Source organism: Rhinolophus hipposideros (assembly GCF_964194185.1).
Source record: "Rhinolophus hipposideros genome assembly, chromosome: 17".
Lineage (NCBI taxonomy): Eukaryota > Metazoa > Chordata > Mammalia > Chiroptera > Rhinolophidae > Rhinolophus > Rhinolophus hipposideros.
The window spans coordinates 48,858,925-48,886,132 of NC_138063.1; the positions used below are offsets into that span (position 1 = coordinate 48,858,925).

General features: G+C 35.7%; 1 protein-coding gene across 22 annotated transcripts in view; it reads left to right on the top strand.

The window, feature by feature from the left end:
- Positions 1-27,208, top strand: part of ARHGAP28 (Rho GTPase activating protein 28) — a 193,442-nt gene that overhangs the window by 81,231 nt on the left and 85,003 nt on the right. Inside the window, exon 2 of one of the 22 annotated variants that reach the window (XM_081078575.1) lies at positions 26,349-26,408. The exons of 18 other annotated variants lie outside the window; for them this stretch is intronic. The gene's annotated coding sequence lies outside the window, so the exon portion shown is untranslated. Of the gene's footprint in view, positions 1-11,005; positions 11,177-26,348; positions 26,409-27,208 lie in introns of those variants that run through there. 3 more of the 22 variants (XM_081078562.1, XM_081078570.1, XM_081078557.1) reach the window with 3 other exon arrangements.

The following is a 27,208-nucleotide window of genomic DNA, read 5'->3' on the forward strand; positions in this document are numbered from 1 at the left end:
AAAGGAAAAAAGAAAAGTATATTTTATAGAATAAGTATTTCAATCTGTAAACATGAGGACATAACTAAATGAGATGACAGGATGTAGGAGTCACGTGATTGCTCTGATATGCAGAATTACCATGAATGGGGTGTTGCAAATGGAGACTGTTCCACACGAGCTGTATTGCAGTGTTGCTGCACATGACCTGAATTTCCACAATGCTAAATATTCGAAGAAAACAAAGTATAGTTTTCCCTGAACTTACACTATAATTGTGTTGCTAGAAAATTCTGTGTATAAAAAATACTTTGTATTAAGTCTAAAATGGAATCAAGCTCTAGGTTCCGAGAGATATAAACTGGTCTTTCACCTGTGGTGAATGTCCACGAGGGTTTTTGAAAGTCCTGTGTGACACGACAATTCTTTCTTGGTGCAGGACTGTCCACTGCATTTGTAGGACTCTTAGCATTCCCGGACCTGCCAATTACATACCAACAAGGCCCCAGTTCCAATAATCAAAAAGCTCTCCCACAGCATACCAGTGCACTCCCTGTAGAGTGACACAGTCCAAGAGAGAAGCATGGCTTACCAGTGTCAAATGCCCCTCCTTACAGTTTTTAGGGTTCTTTAGTCGTTAGAGCTCAGGCTAAGCAGGACGCTTAGGGGGGATAACATAATGGTGTAATAATTGTGACCTCTGTAGAACTCTGTGGTTCTCCCCCCACCCCGCCCCCAATCGGATGAGAGAGTTTTTCCCACTGTTTCTACATAATTTGCTGCAATCTCTTACTTCCTCTCTCAGCTCTACATTCCTAGGTGATTCATTAGACACACAAATGTTGTGGGTTCTACATAGCAGTGGCTCTAATCTAGCCAGTTTCCAGCCCACTTACAAACAAAATCTGTTCCTTAAAAGCTGCCTCCAGGCTGATGCTTATAATTACCTGGTTTAAACATGTATTTTAAACATTAAATAGAACATAATGAGAATCTTGAAGGAAACATCAGTTATTTTGGGTGATTTGTGTGGCATTTATACTGATCATTTGGATGCAAAGCTTTCCACATTTCTTCCCAAAAGACGACTCTATTTTAAATCATGTGACCTTGGGCAAGTCACTTAACATCTGGAGCTTTCATTTCTTCCTAATTAAAATAGTTATGAGGCATGATAAATGTAAAACCTTAAAATGCTATAAAGTTCCATAGTCGTTATGGACCATGATTGAACATAGAAGACCTTGACATAGAGTAGGAAAGTTCTTCTTATATTCAAAATAAGAACAAATGAGGAAAGTTGCTTCTCAATATTTCTTCAAACTGTTATTTTAGGTATTCAAATCATGGATGCCCTTCTTACACATCTCTGTTTCATTTCTTGTTTAGTTTTTCCTCTTTCTATCTTCCCATACCCAAAGGAAATGAGCATATTTGTGGTGGATAGAAACACTATGGAAGAAAATTAAATTTAGAGCTCTGGAGGTTATGTTCTGAGTGAAAGAATAAATAATTGCAGCCGATTTTCAGGGAACTGTTTAAATGTTTTTCTCTACTTCCTTCCCCCACCTCAGTTCTATGTGAAGCCATACTGTGAATTGTAAACTCAGTATGTGTTTCTTGGCAGTGATATTTAATTTGTTTGTTTGTTTTCATCAGTAAAGGATGTATATCGGCTTCCAAATGTGCCGAGGATTTGATTTAGTCTTGTCATATGTTCAGGGAGACACGTGAAGGTTAAGGGTAATCAAGAAAGACATCAGAAAATATAATTCACAATATGAATGGAAAATTTGACACCCAAACTCATTTATCAATGTGAGAGTACCTTGAATTACTTGCTCAAGGCTCTATTAAATCATTCATGCAATGGATATGAAGGGGAAAGAGAGGTTATACTTTGTAAATTTTATACAATGATAAAACTAATATTCTTTATTAATTTTCAGTTTGGAAAAACAAAAATATTAGATAATAAACACTGTTAAGCTGATTTTCCACTTAGAGTTCAACAGTATCTCTTTGAGGGAATGTGTATGAAGTGCAATTTTAGATTTATGTTGTTGTAAAATAGTTACACAGAAAATTGTGCTTAAAATAGTTGCCAAGTTTGTTCTGTGTTTTCTACAGCATATCTCACTACATGATGAACACTCTTCTCCCAACCCCGTCTGATACCCCCCACCACAAACTCAGTTTCATAATGGACTAGCAACTTTTGTTCGAATCCTTTTTTTCCTTCGTTATGCAGTAGGTAAATCGCAGTGGCTTTTGATTAATGGTTTATCCTTTCTACCAAAACACTAGAGAAATTGTCACTATTTAAAATGGGCTCATTGACCTTTGGCATGTAATAGGAAAACGAGGCAACAGTCCCGTGAACAGAGGGGTCTGGGAACTGACCAATCCCAGCAGGAGGAACGGTGCCCCCTTCCCTGGCCAGTGACATCGTGTTGCTGTTCTGTCCCTCACAGGACACAGCTGTGCTGCAGTAATTCTCTTTTAGAGTGAATTGTCTTCCTTAACTTGTGATGTTGAAAATTCATGGTGGTTTTCAGTTTTTCATGTACATTGTTTAGATTCACTACAGGGTCTAAAGTCTATTTCAGATCCTGCTTTTTGTTCATTCGACAGATCTTGAACTTTGGAATTTTAAAATCACGTGACCAGTTTAACTTTACTAGATGAATGAAACAAGATTAAATATCTTTAAACTTTCTGGAAAAATCAACTGAAACATTGAATTTTATTTTCACAGATTGCCAGTTGAGTATTCTCCTGTATATTTGTTTTATTAAAGGCTAATTTTCTAAATCCAGGAGTGGAACTCAGAGCATTGCTCTCTCTAGATAAGTGGGCCTTCACACAAATAGTATGACAATAACACAAGCAAGTTTTGATAGAGCCTCCCACCCTTCCAGTAAGGAGAGTCAAGTCTCAGAACTTCTAAGTGCTCCACGAAGGCACAGCCTGTGGTCCTGGTGGAGAAATGGGAGGATGTTGTTCTAACAGCCATGGCTCCTTAGGAAACAGTCTGTTCCCTTAATCTGGAGAAGGGAGAGGATTTCTCTAGATGTAACAGGCAGGCACGCAGCAGCAGCGTGTACCTGCACACGATCTTTCCTTCGTGGGCCAGGAGTCAGCAGACTTCTTGTGAAAGACTAGATATAAATACTTTTGGCTTAGTGGTCCATGAGATCTCTGTCACAACTATTCAACTCTGCCAATGCAGCATGAAGGCCTCCATAGACTGTACTTAAACGAGTGGGAGTGGCGCTTTGTCAGTAAAGCTGTCTTTTCAAAATTCCAGCAACAGCCTGGATTTGTCCACACGTAGTAAGTCCTTCACTGACCCTGGCTCTTGGTCACATCCCACCTTCTTATTCGGTTAGTTGGGTATAGCCCGGCCCTTAAGCTGAGAGGAGGCATTTAGGGGTCTAGTTTCCATTCCATAAAGGGTGACCAGATATTTAGAGGTTGGGCCTCCCCAAACACTTGTGGTATCCAGGCCACTGCCTGGGACATCCCAAGGAAAGTTTTAAAACACATAGCCAAGTAACAGTTACACCCTTACATTTTATGTGTAACATTAGAGTCTGAATTCAAACTACAGCAGGTAGTAAAGCGAGACCCTCATATCTAATGCCTACAGGCTTTTCTTGCATTTGGGGATAGTCTGGTAAATGGATGGATAGAAATGCTTAACAAAATGTATGATAGCAAGCAAGGGTGATACTACAAATATTTAATAACTCTTAGCAAGGCCTAGGTACCTACCAAGAGCGACAGGCCCTAGTAATAGACAGCCAGCAAGGCTCTACTGGCGAGCCTTCACCAGAGTTCTCAGAAGATGGTAGCGGAGTATGCTTGTCCACTACCTGTGTCTCTGTAAATATATACATGCGCGCTTGTACATAACTTTTTTTCAGAGAATGTCAAGACCTCATGGGACTTGCCTTTCTTCATTACAAATCTTCATTTTCACTCTCTTTATTCCTGATTGAGAGAAACGGGACTACTGCTAAGCTTCAACCCATGCCGCCCTTGGATGCCCCACTTGGTACCCTCTCCCCCCAAATCGGTCTCTCCTTTTCACAAAAAAAGCTTCCTGCCCTTTTCCTTCAAAGATATTAAATCAATAACCACTTATTTGAATACAACATTTTCCATTTGACATGTTAGTCTTTTCTTCAGAAAAAAGGTAGGTTAGTTATTTCTTCATGCAGGCTAAGAAATTCAGCAATCACCAATCACTGCACTCTTTTTAAAGTTAATCTCTCTCTTTTTCCCCTCTGAATTCTGTTAAGTCCAGCTTTGTTGTCACTTTCCAAAAACACCTCATTACAAAATCCTATAAGTCTTAATAAATAATGAGATTGGCAAGTTAGCTTATTTTACGAAGTCCTATCAGACCTTTGGTGAATAAAAGGAGCATAGTCCCCTGTCAGTCTAAAACTACCTATATATGTATTTCTTTCTCCTTTTCATATGTACACACACACACACACACACACACACACACACACACACACACTTCTGTGATTTTGTATTTCATTCAAAATTAATTAAAAATTTTAACAAATAACAAATGGGAAATGAGAAACAAACATTAGCCAGGATGGCTGGTTGGTGGATAATTCTGGAAACTAATGATGGCAATAACATCAGGTTTATCTACACAAACTTAAGAGCTTACCAGACAGAAAAAATTTTTATGTGTACATCCAATAAATTTTTATTGAAAGTAAATAGGCTTCAGGGGCTTATTTGGTTCCTGACTGTTTGTTACCATTTCGGTATTCTAGAAGGTTACCTTTTTGTGGCAAGGTGTATCCACTTTCGAAATCTGTCCTACTTTGTGGAAAATAGCCTTTTTTTACCCCGTTGGCATCAGTGTACCCCACTAAAGCAAGACTTTAGAAATGGAAAACAACCTAGATCACTTTGATGCTTTTTGGAGTGTGTTCTATGTTGTTTTGAGACTGGAGAAAAGATGGCTGTCAACTCACAAATAGATCCCTGCCTTTTGGATGCTCTCCTAGCTTTTGCTTCAGTGTCCTGGCACTTCTCTGAGATAATGCATACAACTTACGGACTCTGGATTTTCATAAAAGTTTATATGGTATTTCTTCCTGCTCCTTTCTAGTTTTCTGTTTCCTTTTCTCTTTAAAAATAGCATACCTTTGTTATCTTTTTGGAGCTGACACTGCCTGGAACTGATTTCTACAATTCGGAGGTCTGTGAGAGAAAGGAAATTAGAGAACAGTGATTAACTCCAGGTTTTAAAAAACAAGTTGTGTTTTGTTTTGTTTTTCTGGTGAAACCTTGAGTTTAAAAGAAAAGCTTTAAATTTGGAAGGAGGAAGAAGATAGGTATTTATTTTATTTGTTAAAATTCAGAATTTTTTGGTATACATAAAAAAGAAATTATAAAATTATTAAACTTATAAAATATTTTTCTGAAACATGTTTCTTCAATACAACATTCACTTAGGAAAGGATTTCTACAAATATCTACAATTCATCCATCTTTATGCATTTAATTTACTCATATGAAACAGACATCGTGACAGGACCTATGATAGTCTGAGACATGTCAAAATAAATCTACTGTAATTTCTAATTTAAAATCGTTTAAAATCTGATAGTTGAGGTGAATCATACTATATCTTTGAGTCAATGTAATACAAGATGGTAAGTGGCATAGTTTGGCGGATAAATTTCATGTAAGATCAGGGACAATATCTTAGAGAAAGTGGTACTTACTTTAATTCTTGGCTTATACAACATCTCATTTTTCTCTCAACAATGTGTACGGTTTTCTTGTTTGGTAAAATGTTCAAATCTTTAATAACATTTTTGGTAAAATGCTCACATTTTTGAAAGTCAGTTGTTTTATTATATTATTGAATTTTGAAAGTTCTGTAAATATTCTGGATACAGTGCCTTATCAGATATATAATTTGCAAATATTTTCTTGCAGTATGTGATTTATCTTTTATTCTTTTAACATTGTCTTTGATGAGCAGATTTTAAATACATTTTATAAATGTTTTATTTTATGGATCATGCTTTTTGTGTCCTATCTTTGAAATCTTCACCTAACCCAAGGTCACAAAGATTTCCTCCTATGCTTTATTCTACAAGTTTTAAAAGGTTTTAGGTTTTACATTTAGGTCTATGATCCATTTTGAGTTAATTTTTGTATATGGTATGATATATGGATGGAAGGGTTTTTTGTTTCTTTTTGGGGGCTTTTTTTGCATATGAATCATCAGTTGTTCCTACACTATTTATTGAAAAGATTATTCTTTTCTCATGGAATTGCCTTTGCACCTTTGTTGCAAACCACCAACATATATGTGGGTATATTTGGGGCTCTATTCTGCTGCATGGATCTGTGTGTCTATTTGGTAGCAATACTGTATTGCTTTCTTCTGCAGCTTTACAATGTCTTGAATTAAGTAATAGAAGTGTTCTGATTTTCTTTTTCTTTCATTCTTGTTTTGGCTATTCTACGTTCTTTGTATTTCCATATGAACTTTAGAAAACTTGTCAATTTCTACAAAGAAAGCTTGGTAGAATTTTGATTAGGACTACATTAAATCTATAGATTAATAAGGGGAAATTGACATTTTAAAGTATTGACTCTTCCAATCCATGAACATGTTATATCTCTCCATTTATTTAGGTCTTTAATTTCTCTCAACATGTTTGTAGTTTTCAGTATACAGGTCTTCACCATCGTTTCTCAGATTTATTCTCCTAAATAGTTCACATTTTTAATGCTATTGTGAATGTATTGTTTTTAAAAGTTGATTTCTAATTGCCTACTGTTAGTATATAGAAATATAATATAGAAATATAACTGTTTTTGTATATTGATATTTTATATATTGATCTTTGTCTTGTAAACTTGTAAACTTATTTATTAGTTTTAGTAGCTTTTTTTCCCTGTAAAATATAGAATTTTCTGCATAGATGATCCTAGTATCTGAATGCAAAGATAGTTTACTTCTTTCTTTTCAATCTGGATGCCTTTTCTGTCTTTATCTTGTCTGATTGCACTGGTCAGAATCTCCAGGACAGTCTTGAATAAAAGTGGTGAGAGCAGTTATCCAAGTCTTGTTCTTGATTTTAGGGGGAAAGCATTCAGCCTTTCACCATTAAATATGATATCAGCTGTTTTTCCTAGATGCCCTTTACAAGTTGAGGTAGTTCTATTCCTAATTTGCAAAGAGTTTTTGTTTGTTTGTTTGTTTGTTTGTTTGTTGTTTTTTTCAGGAATGGATGCTGAGTTTTGTCAAATAGTTTGTCTGCATCTATTGTGATGATCATGCAGTTTTTATTTCTTGCTGTTAATATAATGACTTAAATGATGAGACTAAATATGACGAATTAAACAAATTAATAATTTTTAAATGTTAGATTATCCTTGATGTTCCAGGATGAACCCACTTGGCCTTGATGTATTCCTTTTATATATTCTTGGATTTAATTTGCTAAAATTTGTTACAAGTGTTGGCATTTACATATGTGGGGAACATTGGTCTATGATTTTATTTTCTTATGGTACCTATCTCATTCTGGTATTTCAATAATTCTGGTCTCATAGAATAATTTAGTAAATGTTTCCACTCCTTTCATTTTCTGGAAAAGTTTGTGTAGAATGGTATTTTTTCTTCTTTAAATGTTTGGTGGAATTCTATGGTGAAGCCATATGGGTTGGGAATATTCTTTGTGGGAAGGTGTTTAACAACAAATTCAATTTCTTTCTTAGATGTAGGACTACTCAGGTTATCTATTTCTTCTTCAGAGAGCTTTGGTAGGTTGTATCTTACGAGAAATTTGTCCTTTAGATCTAAGTTGTTGAAGTTATTGGCTTAAAGTTGCTTATAATATTCATATATTATATTTTAATATCTATAAAATGTGTAGTAATGTAACTTCTTTCATTTCTGATACTGTTCAATTGTGTCTTTTCTCTTTTTCCCCCTAATCTGTCTGGATAGAGGTTTATTAATTGTATTGAACAAGCATTTGGTTTCATTGATTCGCTCTATTATTTTTCTGTTTTCTATTTTGTTGTTTTTAGTTTTTATATTTGCTATTTTCTATTTTATTCTCACTTTGGGTTTAACTTGCTCTTTAATTTGTTTATTAATTCTATCATCTGTGTCATTGCTAGTTCTGTTTGTATTGATTGATCTGTCTCCTCATTACAGGTCTTATTCTCCTGCCTCTCTGCTTGCCTGTAATTTTTTATTGGAATTAATGTTGTGAATTTAATCTTCTTGGAGCTGGATATTTTCATATTTCTATACATATTTCTGTTATTTTTCCCCCTGGAATTTGAAAACTATTTTGTCTTGTTGTGTCTTGCTTTTAAGATTTGTTGAGAGGGATGAGAATACCAGTTAATCTAAAGAAGATTTTCCCTACTCTGAGGTAAAAAGCTGCTGAGTACTCTTTTCAGATTCCTGTAAATCATGAGCTTTTCCACTTTGGTTGGTGGGAACTATTTCTGGCTCTCTGTGATTACTGGGTATACTTTCCTCTAATCCTTCTGGTGATTTTCCCCTGGCCAAATAAATGGTATTTTCATTAATGAGTTTGCTGATCGATACTAATCTGAAGACTTGAGGAGGATCCTCTGAGGATCTCCACAATTTTCTCTCTTTGGAGATCTCTCATCTCAATTACATTTCTCTGGGAACTCCATTGCATCCCAATGCTATTTGCTAAACTCAGAGAGAACAGCTGGCCCAGCTGGGTTCCCTGTCCCTGCACCACTGCCTGGAAGTTCTCTCTAGTTGCAGCTATTGTAGGACTCAGTTTGTTTGCTTTCTGTCTCTCAAGGATCACTGTTTTTAATTTCTTGATAATTATTTAATATATTACATATGTTTTTTTTTTTTTTTTTTTTTTTTTTTTGTTTCAAGGCAGGAAGTAAGTCTGGTTCCTGTTACTTCATCTTGGCTGAAAGTTGACATATTTATTAGGCCACCTGACATCCTTCTATTGGTTCAGAGAGGCTCTCTTTATTATTATTTTTCATTCTCTTTTCTCTGCTTCTGATTGTGCTGTTTCTACTGATGTGTCTACTGGTTTCCTGACAATTTTTCTCCAGTATCTAATCTGTTGTTAATTCTACCTAATGAACGTTTTATTGTAGATATTGTATTTTTATATATAGAAAGTTTATTTGTCATATCTTATATTTCTTTCTTTCTTATGTTCATGTTTTACTTTAAGCCCGTTATGTATTTTCGATATTTTTTTATTATAGCTGTTTTAACATTATTTTTCTGCTAATTTCATCCTCTCTGTGTCATTCTAATAATTGACTTTTCATTATGAGTCACTTTATTCTCTTCATAAATCTATTAATTTTCACTGGATACTTGAACTTGTGCATTTTAGATTGTGGATTGGTATATTTTGCTATTTTTATTGTATTTTAAAGCATGTACAAATTTATTTTGGCAAACAGTTATTTGTGGATTTTTATAGGGGTGAGTGCATTCTAAGTAGCCTCTAGCTAGGGTAAATTCAGCCTTACTAGTAAGGTTTGAGACTTCTAAGTTTTCTACTGTCTGCTCTGTGTGTTCAACTACTCTTCAGCTGGTGCGAAGTCTATTACTCTGTAATGGTTGAAAGCAAAAGTTCACCTGATATGTTTTCACTATACACACTACTGTACATATAAACATTCCTGGCCCTTTGTGAACTCTGGGTAATTTTTGGATTATAGCTCTTTGGTTCTAGTCCCAGGATTTAATTTTTACCTGTTCTTGTGAAGGTTCAACTTATGCAGTCTTGATAGCTGTTCAACCAAAGGGACTGCATGCCAATTCTTGGAGCAGTTTTACTTCATAGATCCTGCCTTTCTGGCACTCTGACCAGCAAATTCTAGCTGACTCTGCCTTCCTGAACTTTCAACTGCTCCCTCACGTCAGTGAGATGGCTGGGTTCTGTTCAGGATTCTGGGTTGTTTTCCTATTTTACTGTATTCTGGAAATTGCCGCCAATTAGGTCAAAGACTCATCTCATTTGTTTCCTTTCTTCGTGGCATCACAGTCCTGCACTGACTATTGTTAAATTTAAAAACAGTTGTTTCCTCTATTTGTCTAGTTTTCTAGTTGTTTGGAGTAGGAGGGTGATTCTGAACCCTATTGCTCTCATGGTTGGAAACAGAAGCTCACTTGATGAATTTTTAGTTACACATTTGTGTGCATGAATAAATACAGTATTTGTTTTAGTTCCTTTTGCTCTTATTAGAATGAAAGCTCAATGAGGGCTGAGCCTTTTGTTTATTATTGTATCTATATTCTCTAGAATAGTGTCTGCTACCTTGAACCTCATACCCAGGATTAGTGAATACTCAGTAAATATTTGTTAAATTATTTATCATTATCATCACCATATTGTAGTCAGTAAGTTTCTTTAGAAATACATTTTTATTCTTCTCTTTGCCCATGTTTCTTAATCTACCTTCACCTCTAAATCACCTTCAGATCAAATTCTTAGTTGTAGATGCTTTGCAGAAATCTAGTTTTCTCTTTTCTGCTACGAAGCCAAAATTTTGGCTGATTGTTGAGAAAGTTGGAGCTGCATAGAGGAAGTATTTGAGTTAAATGGCCTATGTCTTCATGTGAATTCTAAGGCATTTACATATAAGTTATTTTATATCTTTCATGGAGATGCTAATAAGTGTATTGATAGCAGTATGCTAAAAAATTCCATCAGCCCACATTGAGAGGAATGCAGAATAGGTTTGAGGAGTTCTTTTCTTCAGGAGAGGCCACCTAGAATGGATCTTAAGTTAAGTAAGGCGTGGGAGGGAAAATTCCAAGCATAGAGAAAGCATGAGCAAAGGCACCTAGTCCTTCATCTGTAGGATGTGTGGTTGAGGAACTATGTACCGTAGTCTTGAAATCTCATTGCAATATCCAGATAGAGATGTCTAGCAGGCTATTGGATGAGTCTGAGTGAAGGAGTTGTTAAGAATGGAGTTAAGGACCAGCACATAGGTTGAAGCTAAACTCTGACATAGGAAGAGCTTTTGGGGGGAGTCTATATAAGAATGTAGAGTATGAAGACCTGTGTGCTAAAGATAGAATCTTGAGAGAGACATCAATGTATAAAGATTGGTGAGTAAAGAGGATTGAGAACGTAAACAAAGAAGGACTGGACAGGTACGTTTAATGAGAATCTGGAGAGAGTAATCTCTTGCTGGGAGACAGAATTGTGTTTCTCAAAGTCAGACTCACAAAAGTGATACCAGAATTAGTTAGGGTAGGCCTAGGGGTGGTGCTCATAAGATTTGGCCTTTCCCCAAATCTTCTGAATTGGAATTTCTGTGAGTAGGACCCAAATATATGCATTTTATTAAAGTTCTCTAAGAAATTTTCAGGAAAATAAAATTACTGGAGAAGGAAGATGCATCAACTCAGTCAAATATAAAAGAAAGTACTAGTCCAATTGGACTGTAAAAGTATCCGCAGTGTCTGCCATTCAAAGGATATCCCTGGATCCTGAATCTTCTTGCTGTTGCAACTAGAGTCACCTTTTGCCAATTTCCCCCCCAATTTATTAATATGGTTACATAATAAATATTGAATGGATGAATAAATCCTCTTAAAATAAAAGATTCTGAATATTATTAATAACTTATTGGGTAGATTAGAGAGAAAAAAAGCTTGGGGGAGGGAGAGAGAGGAGCAAGAACTATTTCTGAACCAGCATTGAATTTGCTGATTATCATGCATTCACTCCTCAAAGGTAGAAATGGATGTAGCCTCTATTCCTTTGGAAAGTCGATTTAGTTCATTTAGTAAACATTTTCCAAGGGTTTGCTATGTAGCAGTGCCTTAATTTGTGCCTATTAATATTCTTCCTACAGAGTTTACCTCTCTGTGTTTATTATGTTCAGCAGTACAGAGGTGTATAGGAGAGGCTCAGGAAGCTTACACTTACTATTCTGGAGTTTGTAACACTACAGATAATATTTTTTTCTATTACAATGAATTTATTTTTATGCCTTCTTTTGAGAAATAGATAGTGCTTCTTTTTTCTTTCTTTCTTTCTTTTTTTTTTATTTAGGACAGTAAAACCAGCAAATCTTTTGTGAAAGAACATATTTCTCACAAGATTACTCAAATAGCCATAACTAATATTCACGACCTTTCCCATAATTATTAATTTTTTATTAATGAATTGGTATAAATCCACATTTGCTGAACATTTTTTGTTAAATATATGATTTTAAAAGTTGGGCTGGAGACAGATTTTCCTAGAATAATTTTATAATGGAAATAGGAAACTGACTCATTTAGGAGAATTCAGAGTCAGCGTATGTAGCTGTATAGGTTATTTCTTCAGTAAGAATGCCAAGGGGGTAAGTGGAGATTCAAACTTGCTCCTTTAACCAAACCCCATTTTCCCAGAGAGGATAGCATTTATTGAATTCATACAAAAGTGCTATATTGTCTAGCAGGAACCCTAGTGGAATTTCACTTTACAACTCTACTTGAAATGCAAATATTCTGTTAAACAGAATCTGGGTAATTTTTGCTTTAAAGAACGAGCTTTTGCATGGGAAATGAAAGCAAAAATGGAAACTCTCTTGCCCATTCATCAAACATTTAAAAGCCAAAGTATTAAGTGGCAGCTTTTTTTAATAAATAAAAATAAATACAAGAAATGCAAGATTTAACTTCTTTGCATTGTTTGTATTTTTAAAAAAAATGGTTGAAAGCTCAACAGATTTGCTCACAACAGAACCTGTTCAAGAAATTACTGGTTATCATAATCCCAGCCAGTGATAAATAAAGAAGATAATATCACTGGCAAGTGAATGGACAGGAAGCCTTAGAAGAAGGAAAATTTCCTATTTGGGTTATTCCTCTTAGAAAGAAAAAGCTTCACCTGACTAAGAGATAGAAAAGAAGTCACTTTCCATTCCCCATGGCATAAACTATTGGTCAGGGTTTATAGTTGCCTATTTGCCGTCAGAGATTAGATTCTGAGCTACTAAAGCCATTTATCTCAACTCTGGTGGGGCTTCAGAGATATTGACAACAAGAGCCCCCACCACATGAAGTGTCAGCCAGTATGAAATTAGTTATTTCATTCTCGTTTGATGGAACGTACACCTCTTGTCTTTCCAGAGTTCACATTTAACATGGGCATTCACATTATTGCTCTGTACCTTTCTTCATCATCCATTGAGAGGGATGTTGAGGACCCTAATTCCTATAGTTGTTCTTACGGCATTTTTGGAGTGTGAAATGCTCTGAGTGCTGGCTCTTACGTTTTGCACAAGAAATGTATTTGCTCATGAGCAGTGTTCTGAGTTAATTGTAGAGGGTGAAGATTAATTTAAAATGCCTTCAATTGGATTATTGTCGTTATTATCAATAGCAAACAACAACAAAAATATGAATTTAGAATGTATTATTTTATTTTAAACTGGCTGTGATACTTGGAAAATGTCTCTATATGCCAATAGGAAAGCTGAGTAAAATGGAAGTCTTAGCTTCTACTTCCTCGAGTGGTTTTAAAATAGAAGACATGAATTATTGATGCTATTTCAAGAAACTATACATATTAATATGCCAACCCATAGATAAATAAAAAATATGCTAATGTAGTCCTCTTAGATCAGATATATAGCAGTTTGTTTTTAACGTGTGATATCTGTGTATATTTTATATACTAATGTTTATATAGCCAGTGTATTAGGTCTTCTACACTTGCCAATTTTATTCATGTTCAGATTTTTAGAAAGCTTTGTATTTTTTAAAAAAATCTATGGGCTATTTTTGCATATAGCTATCTTTGTTATTTAATAAAAACTCAGTCTAACGACATTATTCCCAACATATTTTATAATAAAAATGTAATCCACTTGATAATATAATTTGGCATATTCTTTTCAGAAGTACATTAAGGGAAAAAAGGATAATCTCTAAAGTAAAATTATGAAACTTTATGTATTTATTTATTTATTTGGTGAGTGACTAAAGAATATAAAGTGTATATGGATCAGGAGACTGGTGATCAGGGGGGAAAGAGTGTGGGATTGGGCATCAGGAGACCAAGTTTGTAGTTCTCAATAATTAGCTGTATGATCTTGAATGAGTTACTTGACCTCCCTGAGCTTCATTTTTCTTATCTGTAAAATGCAGCGATTTATTTAGGCATTTCTCAAATTCCTTTTCAGCTCTCTAATTCTAGGATCCTCTGTTTCATTGGAAACCGTAGTTATGGCTTTCCAATTTAAAGTTGTTTGTATGGAAATTAGGAAGCAGCCATCTTAAACTTAGCCAATGAAAACATAAAGCACAAGATGGTAAGAGGGGTAGTAGACTGGTTAGTAGACTGGTAGTATCACTTTGTGAGGGGTGTAAATGTCTATTCATTACATTGTTTTGTACACCTGAAACTAATAATAAAAAAAGGAAACTAATAATAAAAAGTTGCTTACGTGGACCCTATAGAATTAAAACCATCATGAAGTGAGTCTGAGTGTGGAAAAATTACATTGTAAAAGAAGAAAAATTAAAGGATGTTAATAATTATTCATTCAAATGTCCAACTCATTCTTACCAGAACTTAATAAATTGGATTTGTACTCTACTTTAGATTTTATACTGAAAAATTTTAAGCTAACTGATGCCAGTGCTCCATGAGGAAGAAGGCCAGTCAAGGACTGGATAGACCACAGAGCTCTTTAAGGTTCACCTATGTGAGTAGGACCATGTAGGACGCCAGGCAGAGAGAGACTGCCTGATAATCTCTTTGATCTTGTTTGGAATTTGGCCAGCTCCCAGGGGTGCCAAAAAAATGTATACACATTTTAGGAGATGTTATCTAGGTATTACTTTTAGAAGTTGAATTGAATTACAGTAGCAATGTGTAGTATAAAATTTCCTCATAAGATGGCGTTAATCAAATGAATGCTAACATCACTAGGCGACAGGTAGGACAGTCAAAGAAAACGGCGGAAGTACGGTTATCGTTTGAGGAATGCAAGACCATTTTGAAGTGGTATTTGAAATTCAAGAATGTTGTGGAAGTACAATTACAATGGAGGCATGAGTATGCAACAGAACCTCCAATACGCCTAACAACTGCACACATTCGTGATAAGTTGGAGACACATGGTTCTGTGTGTGACGTGTGCAAGGGAAGATCCGCGAGGCCTCGCACAGCAACAAGTCCTGCTTCTTCTGCTGTGATGTTGGAATGTTTTACACGCTCATCACAGAACTCTACCAAACAGTGTTCGCCATAATCAGAAGTGTCTGGACGCTGATAGTAACAACTCTGAGCACCTCCTGTAATTGCAGAAGTCAAATGTGACTTGTAGTCATCGTTTCTTATAGGTATATATTGAGTATTACAATTTTAATACAGTTTTTTCCCCCGCTTAAAATGTGTATACATTTTTTTGGCACCCTCTGTATTATTGAGAGTTTTGGAGCTGAAGAGGAACAACAGACAAAAGAAATTAAAAAACGGTGCAAGGAAGCAATAGAATAGAGTTTTCACAGTTTGTGGCTGAACATTAGTGACTGGGTAATAATAACAAAAAAAATAATAAGAAATAATAAGAAATAATAAACAAAGAAGTGGAGGAAACAGGTTACATAGTTGCATTCCAACAAATCATCACAGCCCCAGAGAGGCAGATAGAGAGCTGGAAAACCAAGGCAGAACCTCAGATGACACCAGAATGGAAGACTCATCTGCTTAATTACTTTGAAAGTCATGAGTAATGGTACCAGCCACAGCAGGCCCCTCAAAACCACATAATAAAAATATACACTGCAATTCGGTACTAAAATATAGAGAATATGTAACTTTTGAAATAAAAAGACAATCTTTTAAAAATTATCTAGATTATATGGAGAAGAGTAGTTTCAGAAGCACAAAACATAGATCACCAAGACTCATAGTAACGTGTGTCTCTAAATAGATAAAGGATAGAATTATATTAAAGAGTAAGAGTAAGCTGCTTTTTGCTCACATTTTGTTTTACACATTCTTTCCTGGGCATCTCCTAATTGAATGAAAAATAATGAGCCTTCAAGAAATGATTAGGTGTCACCAAACTAGTTTTCCACTCGTAATTTTAATTTTATCTTTGAGGATAATGCAGTGAGTCACTTGTAGGACTCACTGAGCTTCACCCAAATCAGGATATACATCAAGCTTATAAACTACATATTAGTTTTAAAACAGACAGAACATAAAATGCTCACATTTGCTTATTTCCTTTGCCTGCAAAGAAGATATTTTAGCCTATCATTTGTTTAGATGATTATTAGTGTAATATTAGTTGAGATGATATATCCCATCTGTAATTGTTATCCTTTTCTCAAAGAAGCCACTAGCCATTCATGGAAGAATCTTTCAATCTTGCTAAACCCATGACTCTTTTTGAAAATTTGATTTGTTTTTTGCTTTCTCCTAAGTTACTTGAAATCCCAAAGCACTTTTTAAAAACTAGACTTTATTTTTTAGAAAAGTTTTAGGTTCACAGCAAAATTGAAAGGAATGTCCAGATATTTCCCATGTACCCCCTGCCCCACATATGCACAGCCTCCCCCATTTTCAACATCCCCACAGAGCAGTACATTTGTTACAATTGATAAACCTACTCTGACACATTATTATCACCCGATGTCCATAGTTTATATTACAGTTCACTCTTGGTGTTGTACATTCTATGGGTTTAGACAAATACATCATGACATATATCAAACAGAAGAGTTTCACTGCCCTAAAATTTCTCTGTGCTCTGCCTGTTAAATCCTCCCTCTCCTCTCCCACCACTCCTTCCAACCTCTCATTTTTTACTGTCTCTATAGTTTTGCTTTTTCCAGAGTGTCATATAGTTGGAATCATATAGTATGTAATCTTTTCAGGTTGGCTTCTTTCACTTAGTAATATGCATTTAAGTTTCCTCCATGTCGTTTCATGGCCTGATAGCTCATTTCTTTTTAGTGCTGAATAATATTCCATTGTCTGTATGTACCACAGTTTATTTATCCATTCACCGAAGGACATCTTGGTTGTTTCCAAGTTTTGGCAGTTATGACTAAAGCTGCTTTAAACATTGTGTGCAGGTGTTTGCATGACCTAAGTATTCAACTCCTTTGGATAAATACCAAGGCGAGTGATTGCTGAATTGTATGGTAAGGATATGTTTAGTTTTGTAAGAAACTGCCAAACTGTCTTCCACAGTGGCCATACCACTCTGCATTCCCACCAGCATTGAATGAGAGTTCCTGTTGCTCCACATCCTCACCACTGTTTGGTGTTGTCAGTGTTAAAGCACTTTTAATTATCAAAATCTTTTAAAAAAGTAATTTTTTTTTCTGATACTATAGTTTGATTGATATATAATTCACATAACATAAAATCAATTCTTTTAAAGTGTCCAATTCAGTGGTTATCGGTATCTTCACAAAGTTGTGATACCATCACTGTCAATTCCAGAACATGTTCATCTCCAAAAAGAAACTCCAAAACCATTAGCCTTCACTCTCCATTTCCCCCTCCCATCATATAACTGATGTATTTTGATTATGTGATAACTATACAAACATTGATTATGTTTAATGGCCTTTTCTTTGGTAGATCAGCAAACAGAACATAGCATAGATTGCTTTGAGTGAAGCATGTGAAGTTGCTTTGCTTTCGTAGCTAGAAGTACAGAAAAACATGTCCTCCCCTGACTCCCAGGAAAAGATTCTGTCATTCTCTCTTATGAAAGATCTCCTTGCCTCATTTGAGCCTCCTTTGTAAATCACTGGGGTTGGGTGTATAATGGTTTGAAGTTGTTTTTTCCTCCACTGTCACTTTCCCCATTCCTAGCACAATGCTTTTACTCAGAGATGATACATAGATGCATAAAAATTTAATTGCTAATGTGAACTTCAATTGGTTAGAAAAAATTTCAGCTTTCAAAACCATTTAGAATATTCCTTGTTAAGTAACTGAAATTTGTTTACTGTTTTAAGTGTTCCCTTAATCTACAAAAACATTTTTCTGTATCCTTTATGCCAACAGAGAGGTTCAGGCACACCTGTTTACCTTTTGATGGAATAGTTTCATCATCTTTCTCCTTGTTCCCTAAGAGGGGTGAGGCGGGCCAGTAAAGGAACAGAAAAGTGGAATTGCAGGTTGAGAATGAGAGGATGCCAGAATGGTATTGAAAGACAGAGTCGGGGAGCCTGAGAAAGAAGGTGGGAACCTCCTCTCTGTTCTGGCTCCTATTACTTTGAGACTATAGCTTCCTTTTATCACCATTGCCTTTCAAGTGCTTTTTGCAAGATATCCAAGTTGAGCTTGTTTATATACATGTTACAATCCAAAGATTACTGAGAAGCCAGAGCATAAAAACAAGAGATTTGTCCTCTTACTTTATCTGAATGGCCTCCTGAGGGAGCTAAGAGGGCAAACAGCTGCATTACTGGGACTGTGCCCAGGATCTGTTCCAGAGAGCATGCGATTTGTCTTGCAAGAGCCCTGCTGTAAGACCCATTGTGGTCCAGTACCCAGGACCATTCCTCCAAATGGCCATGCTGTGCTGGCACCAGCATCATTCACAAATAATGACAAGGAAAAATTAAGTCCTTCTCTCCTTTCAGAAAGAGAAGGGGAAATTTTTGATTTTTAGACATATTCATCATGAAACTCTTAGAATATGTTTGATTTGACAACAATGTTAATATATTCCCTGTATATTTAGGCAGGGATGTTGTCATGCAGGATGTCATGCGGAGTCTCAGCTCCCGCTCCCCACATAAGAATGCAGGATATGGTGAGGCCAAAAAGGAACACCCACGGAGCCATAGATGGGGGAGTCATACCACTATATTCTCACTGGCAGCTGAGTTGGAGACACAGGGAACAGGCGCCACACTAGACACACTCCACTGTCCACTTCTCTGCCAACCAACCAACCCTACTTGCTAGCTGCAATCCACCGTGCTAACTGCAATCCGCTCTTGCTAGCTCAGCCACCATCTTCTTGCTAGCCCCCATTTTGCTGCTAGTGTAGCCACGGCAGTTATATTAGTGGCCAGTGGCTCACTGGTTACAGCTGACGGCCAACTAGCCACAACTGATGGCCATCCAATCACAGTTGATGGCCATTTACTACCTGGGCCAGCACCTTTTCACCTGAGGCTGAGCCTGGAAACTGCACTCCTGGCTCTGTCCCCACAGATGTCTTCAACAGGAATGAAGTTTAACTCCATATTATAGTGATCAGGACCAGAATAAGACATGGGGTTAGGCTAATAATTTGGCAGCCTTTAAAATTGAAAATCATTATGTTAGACCCAGCTTTCCTTTTAGGAGGCAGATTATTGACTGTATATTCTTACTTGAATATTCCTCTTAGTAGGGGTGGAGAGGGTGTCTTATTTCACCCCACCCCAAATTACCTATTAAAATATTTCTTCCAATTATTTCAGTTAGGAATGATTTTGGGTGCAAGTAACAACAACAGTAAAGATTAGAGTAGTTTTGAAAAATAGGAGTTTGTTTTTCTCATATTTCTGGAAGTCCAGAGAGAAGCAGCATTTGAATTAATTTCTGAGACTCAAGACTGATAACTGCAAATTTTGTTGGCTTTTCTCTCATGGTTGCAAGATGGCTGCTGAAGAACCAGTCATCATGTCCACATTTCAGTAAAGAAGAAGGAGGATGAGAAAGGAATAGCACCTATGTAAGGAAGGAAAAAGATTTCACTGAAACCATGGAGAGCAATTTTTCTTACATGACTTTGACCAGAATTGTATCAGATGGCCACTTTTTGACTAAGAGACTAAGGGAAATGAACCTTGAGAATGAGGTCGAATTAGAGAGTTCTGATAGATCTGGTTTTGTTTATCTCATGACATTTCTAGTGATAATTTAGTGCCTCTGTGATATTCTAGCATCCATTATAGCCTGATTCTAAATCTAGCTATGAGCATACTAACAAATTAGTTAAATTATGGTAATCATTGAACACATGGGCTTACTATATGCCATGCATTTTACATATATTAACTCACTTAATCCTTATAATAACCCCACAAAACGTATATGATTAATATTCCTATTTTATAGATTTGGAAATGGAGACAGAGAGGTTTAATAGCTCACTCAAGGTCATAGATCTAGGAAGTGGCAGAACCCACATTTAAACGTAGGCTAGCTGGCTTCGGAGTTTTCCCCCTAAATCAGTATATTATATTTCTCTGATATAAAAATATGTATAGCTATAAGCAGATATACAAATACCTGCGGGGAATTTTAAAATTATGAAAGATTACTATAGGGAGGGCATTTGGACAGGACTGAAAAGGTTTGAATTCATATCCTGGTTCTCCTGACACTAGCATTCATTCAACAAATATTTCTGAGTTCCTATTATTTGCCAGATACTGTGTAAATAAGACAGACGTGGTTCCTCTACATTTGAGTGGGGAAAGTAGTTACAATAACATCAAAGTAATTGAATAAATGAATTGGGTATTGTTGATGAATGAGAAGAAGGACATGCAGAAAGCTGAGGTGGTAGATAACTGGAAGAATGTTATGTTAGGGTGGCCAGGAAAAAAATTCCCGGAGGAGGTGACATTTAAGTTGGAAGCTGAATGATCAGAAGCATCTTGCCATGGAAATAGGAGAATGTTGCAGGCAGAAAAATACCGTAAGAGAAAATTTCCTAAGCAAAGGAAGAGCTTGGCATTTTGGAAATAGAGAAAAGATTAGCATGCCTATTTCTAATGCCAGGAAGAGTAATATAAGGTAAGACTGGAGAAGTTCCAAGATAGAACATACTGGGCCATGAAGTCATAGTAAAGACTTTGCATTTTACTGTAATTGCAATGGGAAGTTATGTGTCTCCACTTTAGTGTGGATAACTGTTTCCCTCATTCTATAATGAGATGTATAATACTTGCTTTGCCGGCTTCGTGTGGTAATGTAAGTATCAAATTATGTAATGTGTGTGATAGTAACTTGTAACATGTGAAATTCTCTATAAAATAAGAGATAATAAAGGTGCATAGAGTAAGTATTTCTTAGCAAGAAGTATGTCTTTTAAAAATGTTGTTTGGAAAATACTCAGAACAATTGAATTTCTGGTTAGCCAGATCAAGTGGTGCATAAGCAAATTCAATGTTAAAAACAATTCGTGTGTTTACAGTGTTCTGTGGGAGTTCCACTTCCAGTTAAGACATAGACGAGGATGTGGCAGACTAGCTTTCCAACTGTAACAACTGGAGAAAAAAGGATAAATGTTAAAACCATGTATTAAAAAAAAAAAAAAAACTTTAATGGAAAGCTGTGGACCCAAAGAAGTCTAAAGGAGCTAAATTCCAAGGATGGGAGAGCTCTTCTTAGGTGAGCAGAGTCGAGTGGTCATTTCCCTCCATGGGAATGTATTTGTCCCTCAGTCTGTGCACTGCTGGGCAGAAGGTCCCACCTGCATAGAGAGAGGGATTCTACTGGAGTGAGGAGGCACCACTGGAGCAATTAATGACTGCCTGCACTGACTCAGCAGATTGGAATTTGCAGAAGTGCCAAATGCAGAGCTAGTTCTCCACATCAGAAAGTTCTCCCCTTTGGGATTTTTGCTGGGAGCCCAGCAACACAAGAGCCTGGGGACAGTGCTCTAAAGCAGAGAGGGATTTCTGTAGTCCTATGGTGTTTATCCCAAACCCTACTAGAGGGATGGGCCCCGTGATACACACAAGACAGATCTCCTTGAAGCGTTTGAAACTGGAGGTGACCTAAAACTTTTTAAAGTTGCAGCCCAGCCCAGACACAGCTCAACTCCTGCCTGGATTGAAATAATCTGTGCCTCACTTCAACTACCAGACAGAGGAAAAGGCTTGCCCTTCTGGGGAAATTATTATTTACTCCAGTTTTCTAGAGTTCTTTTAAAAACAATGCCATACATCAAAAAGTTAGGAGATTTGTAAAGGAAAAGGAAATTGTGACCAATGAACAATTGACTATTTTTCTATCAATATTAACAGACACACTGATGGCACAGATGTTGGCATTAAGAGATAAGAACTTTCAAATAATTATAAATATGTTAAAGAAGTTAGAGGAAAAAATGGATAAAAAGATGAATAATGTCAACATAGAACTAGAATCTCTAAAAAGAATTGGACAGTCTTGATTATGAAAAAACACAATATGAGAAATGAAGCATTCCCTGGATCAACTTAACAGCAAACTGGACACAGAGAAGAAAGGAAAAGTGAACCAGAAGACAGAGCAATAGAAAATCTCTAAACTGAAGCACAGAAAAAGAGTGGCGAGAAAAAGCAAAGCAGATTATGAAGGACATTTGGGACAAAATAAAATGGCCCAACAGTCATGTTACTGGAGCTCCAGAGGAAGAAGAGAGAGAGAATGGTATGAAAGAAATATTTCAAGAGAAAATGGATAAGAATATACCAAAATTGATTAAAGATTCTAGAAGCTTAGTAAACATCAAGCAGAATAAATACAAAGAAAACCACAATCAAGGCATATCATAATTAAACTGCTAAAAACAAAAGTTAAAGAGAAAATAAAAGCAGCTAGAGAAAAAAGCCATATTTAGAAGAATAGAAATCATAATTGACTTCTCATCAGAATCTACAGTACAGAAGACAATATAATGACATCTGTAAAAAGGTTTTAAAAACAACAAAGCTGTCAGCCTAAATTTCTATGACCACTGAACATGTTCATTAAAAATGAAAATGAATTAAAGACATACTCAGAAAGAAACCTGCGGGAGTTTCTTGCAGCAGATCCACAGTACAAGAAATGGTAAGAGAGAGAAGAAATGCTGTCGGAATTTCTCAAAGCTGAAGGAAAATGATCTGTTATGAATACAGAGATTTGCAGGAAGGAATAAAGAGCACGAGGAAAGATAAATATAAAAGACTGCTTACTTAATTTAAAAAAAAGATTATCAACTTTTTAAAAGCAACAGCAATAACTTGTGGGATGTAAACATGTGAAGAAGCAACTTTATGACAGTAGTGATATAAAGAGTAGAGGGAGAATTACATTCTTGTAAGGTATTTACATTGTTGTGAAGTTGTAAAATACTAATTCAAGGTAGACAGTAATAAGTTATAGATCTCTAGTAATCAACATATAATACAAGTTATTCCTTAGAAAATAATAGAGGAGCAATGGAATAATACGATCTCTTTTTTTAAATGCTGATTTGAATTTATGGTAATCACCATGCACTTAAAACCTAATTTTAAACTTACTGATGTTTTCCCAACAAAAGTTGCTATGTAATACAATTACATTCTGTTTTTCAAGTGATGTTTGCCTGGGATTGTTTGAAATAAAAATATACAAACAGCTAACGAAGCTTAAACTCTATTTATCCTAATATGGTGAGGTATGCAGCTACAGATTCAGGCTCATCAAAGTGCTAGATGAGCCTGAGGGTCACAATTATGTATGTAATGCTTCAAGAATGGAAGATTATAGTCCCTGGCCACCCTGGCATGAAGGGGGAAATATTTGGATCCCTAACTAAAAAGGTGAGAAATCTTCCAAAAGTGCTTATCCTAAAAATGCTGTCTGCCAAAAATGCCTACTTTGCCAAAAAAGAATAGTTGATCATTGAAATTAAAAGATTATTTAAGTGGATTGTCTTAGATGAAACCAGGGTGTTACTCATATGCTCATGATCTATATTTTATTGGGTTGGTGTAAAAGTAATTGCTGTTTTTGCAATTATTTTTAACCTTTTAAACCATAGTTACTTTTGCACCAACCTAATATATCTGATCTCCCGCCCCCAGCAGTTTTATGATGATCTCTACACTGAGATTCATCAATACACACTTTGCATTAGTAAGAAACTGTGGACTGTAACTAAAATTATCATCATTAGCCTTAAATGTATCTGTTCCTCATCTTCTAAGATTCACTTATTATTTCCCAGATTTATCACTTCAGACATTTTCAGTGCTTGGGTAATATACATTTTGCCTTATTTCTAAGATAAATTATGCTATTCTATGTAGCCATTGATGATATCTTTGTGTTGGCATGGAAAAGCTATCTATGACATGTTTCTGAGTAAGGAAAACAAAGCATCTAATAGTGTAATATTGATGTGGTATAGATGGGAGGAGAATACCTTCAATTTCTGCTTTATACAATTGTGTATTATTTAAACTTTTAGCTTATTAATACACTGTATTATAAATAAAACTTGGTCCATGTCTGCTGTTAAGACTTTATTTTTTTCAAGTCAAGCATGTTCATTTTTTTTTTTTAAGAAATAAACCTAAAAATTCCAGAATTAGAGCAAGTTTGGGCATCTATAAACTTTCTCTGAATATGGTACATGGAGGACAGTAGGTTATGTGAGCAGTGGTAATTGATTAAACTTTTATAAGAAATAGATATTTATATACGAGTACTCTATGAATTTGTTAGTGGTTTTCAGTATTGGTCTTGTTGCAAAAGGGAAAAGGCTTTAAAAACCTAAAACAGTAAAGGAAGCAATAACTGTCTTGATATCTGTGTCAATTTCATCTGCATTTCACTCACAAGAATGTGTCTTGTCAAACTATAGTTTCTTCAATGTAATTTATTGTTTCAGGTATTTTATTTAGGTCTTTGATCCATTTTGAGTTTATTTTGGTACATGGTGACAGATAGTCTAATGTCATTCTTTTGCATGTGGCTTTCCCGTTTTCCCAGCACCATTTACTGAAGAGGCTTTCTTTTCACTATTGTATGTTTTTGGATGTGAAAAAACTCTTATCGCCCAATTATCAAACAAAGCTGCCTAAGATTATTTTTATCACACAGTACAACATACAGAAATAAAAGTGGATATTTCTTTTTTTTTTTTCTGAAATGCTTTGGCTTAAAAAAATAAATTGGCTAACTTGCTCCAGTTAATGTTTAAAACTAGAACGACTTTCAGTCTGGTATCATGAAATGATCAATGATAAAACTCCGAAAATTTCTACTAGGGGTGATTTAGAAATCTAGGATTCATAGAGGTATAGACAATATGAGCAAATGGATTTTTTTCTTATTATCTCCATTTTTGTACTATCAGGAATATCAGTGTGTTTACATATGCTTTAGGACTTGGCTAAATTTGATAGCAATCCACTGCCGCTCTGCATGTCCATATTTAATTGTCCTATGCAAGTCCTAATGACCACAGTTGGATGTTTTCTGCACCATTGCTCTGGTTACCTCTTTTCATCTGGGAGTTCTTTTTTGGGGTGAAGCAGCTCAACACTGGTTAAGAGGTAGTCTCAGCCTTTTGGTTCAGTTCTACCTAAACCCAAGGAAAAGAACCCAAGCTTTGAAAGGAGTTGCATACCCATACCAAATCGAAAAATTAAAAAGAAATCATGTAAGACAGTAGCAGAAGATTTTACTGCATAAAGTACTTCAGATATTTTTCATGATCGAGGACTGAGTTCCAGTTAATCAACCATCCTTCTCCCAAGAAATGTAATTTTGTCAATCAAAATCATGGAAATCAAATATTTTTTTAAAAAAATTTTTCCTAGATTTATTCAGATATAGTTGACGTATAACATTGTGTACGTTTAAGATGTACAACATGATGATTTGATACACCTATATATTGTGAAATGCTTACCACGGTAAGGTTAGTTTATACATCCATTAAGGTAAAATACACAAAAATATTTTGTTTTATTTTTACATAAATCACCAAAATCTCTCGGAATTCCAGCATGTTGGCGTATCTCCCTTACTACGTCTCTTGTTTTTTAAACTAACATTTGTTGAATGTTTTTATTCCAAATGCTTTCCATGTGCTAATTCACTTAGTCCTTGCAGCAGCCCCATGCGGAATGCCTCATGAAGCTGCTCCATGCTCAGCCGTTTGTCTCCTAGACCGGTGATGGTCCTATTGGATAGTAGTAACTGGAGCCTATACTTCCCTTCTCAGTGGTTGGACCCTAACCTTGGTGGTAATCTCGTTCTTCCTGAACTGACCGTTCATCTCTGTTTGCCTGGTTCATGCCTCACTTGCCCATCTTAATATAGGGTTTTCCATTGAATGTTATAGATTATTTCCTCTTACTACTATCTCATCTCAAAATTTAACTTAAAAAGATTTTCTTTCAATTTGAAAAACTTCTGGTAAAATACATGAGATAAAATTTATCATCTTATCCTTTTTTAATCATATAGCTTCATGGGTATTAAGTTCATTCACATTGTTGTGCAACCATCTCCACCAACCAGCTGCAGAACTCATTTCATCATGTGAAACTGAGACTCTACCCAGTAAATAACAACTACCCATTTCCTTTCCCCCAGCCCATAGCAATCACCATCCACTTTCTGTCTTCATGAATTTGACTACTCTAGGTACCTCATGTAAGTGGAACCATACTGTCAGTATCTGTCTTACTGTACCTGGCCTACTTCACTTAGCATAATGTCTTCAAGTTTCATTCATATTGTAGCATATATGAGAATGTCTTTCCTTTTTAAGGCTGAATAACATTTTAGTGTATGTATTATATACCGTGTTTTGTTTATCCATTCATTTGTTAACGGTATTTGGGTTGTTTCCACTTTGTGGCTTTTGTGAGTAATGCTGCTATGAACATACGTGTACGACAATCCCCTTGAGATTCTGATTTCAATTCTTTTGGGTATATACCTAGAAGTGGGATTGCTGGATCATACAGTAATTCTATGTTCAGTTTTTTCAGGAACCCCTATACTGTTTTCCACAGCAGCTACACCATTTTACCATTTTATATTCCCGCCAACAGTGTACAAGGGTTCCAGTTTCTCCTCATTCTCAACACTTATTGCTTCCTGTTTTTTGTTTGTTTGCTTTTGGTGGCCACCCTAGTGGGTATGAGCAACGGACTTTTTACACGCTTCTCTGTCATCATCTTAGATACTTTACAGAGACAAACCTTTATTATGTATGTTTTTACTAATTCAAATAGCTTCCTATCACCAAGTATGTGGAAATTATAAATTGTATTTTTGTGGTAATTCCTATATGGCCTGAGTCATTATGAATTAAAGAGAATAAAAAAGAAAGGCAACCACTGAATTGAGATTATTCCCTCAAACGCTTCTCTACCACACAAACTATTTCTCCATTGATTTTAAACTTAAGTTTTGTGACTTATGACATAAAAGACACTGAGTCTCAT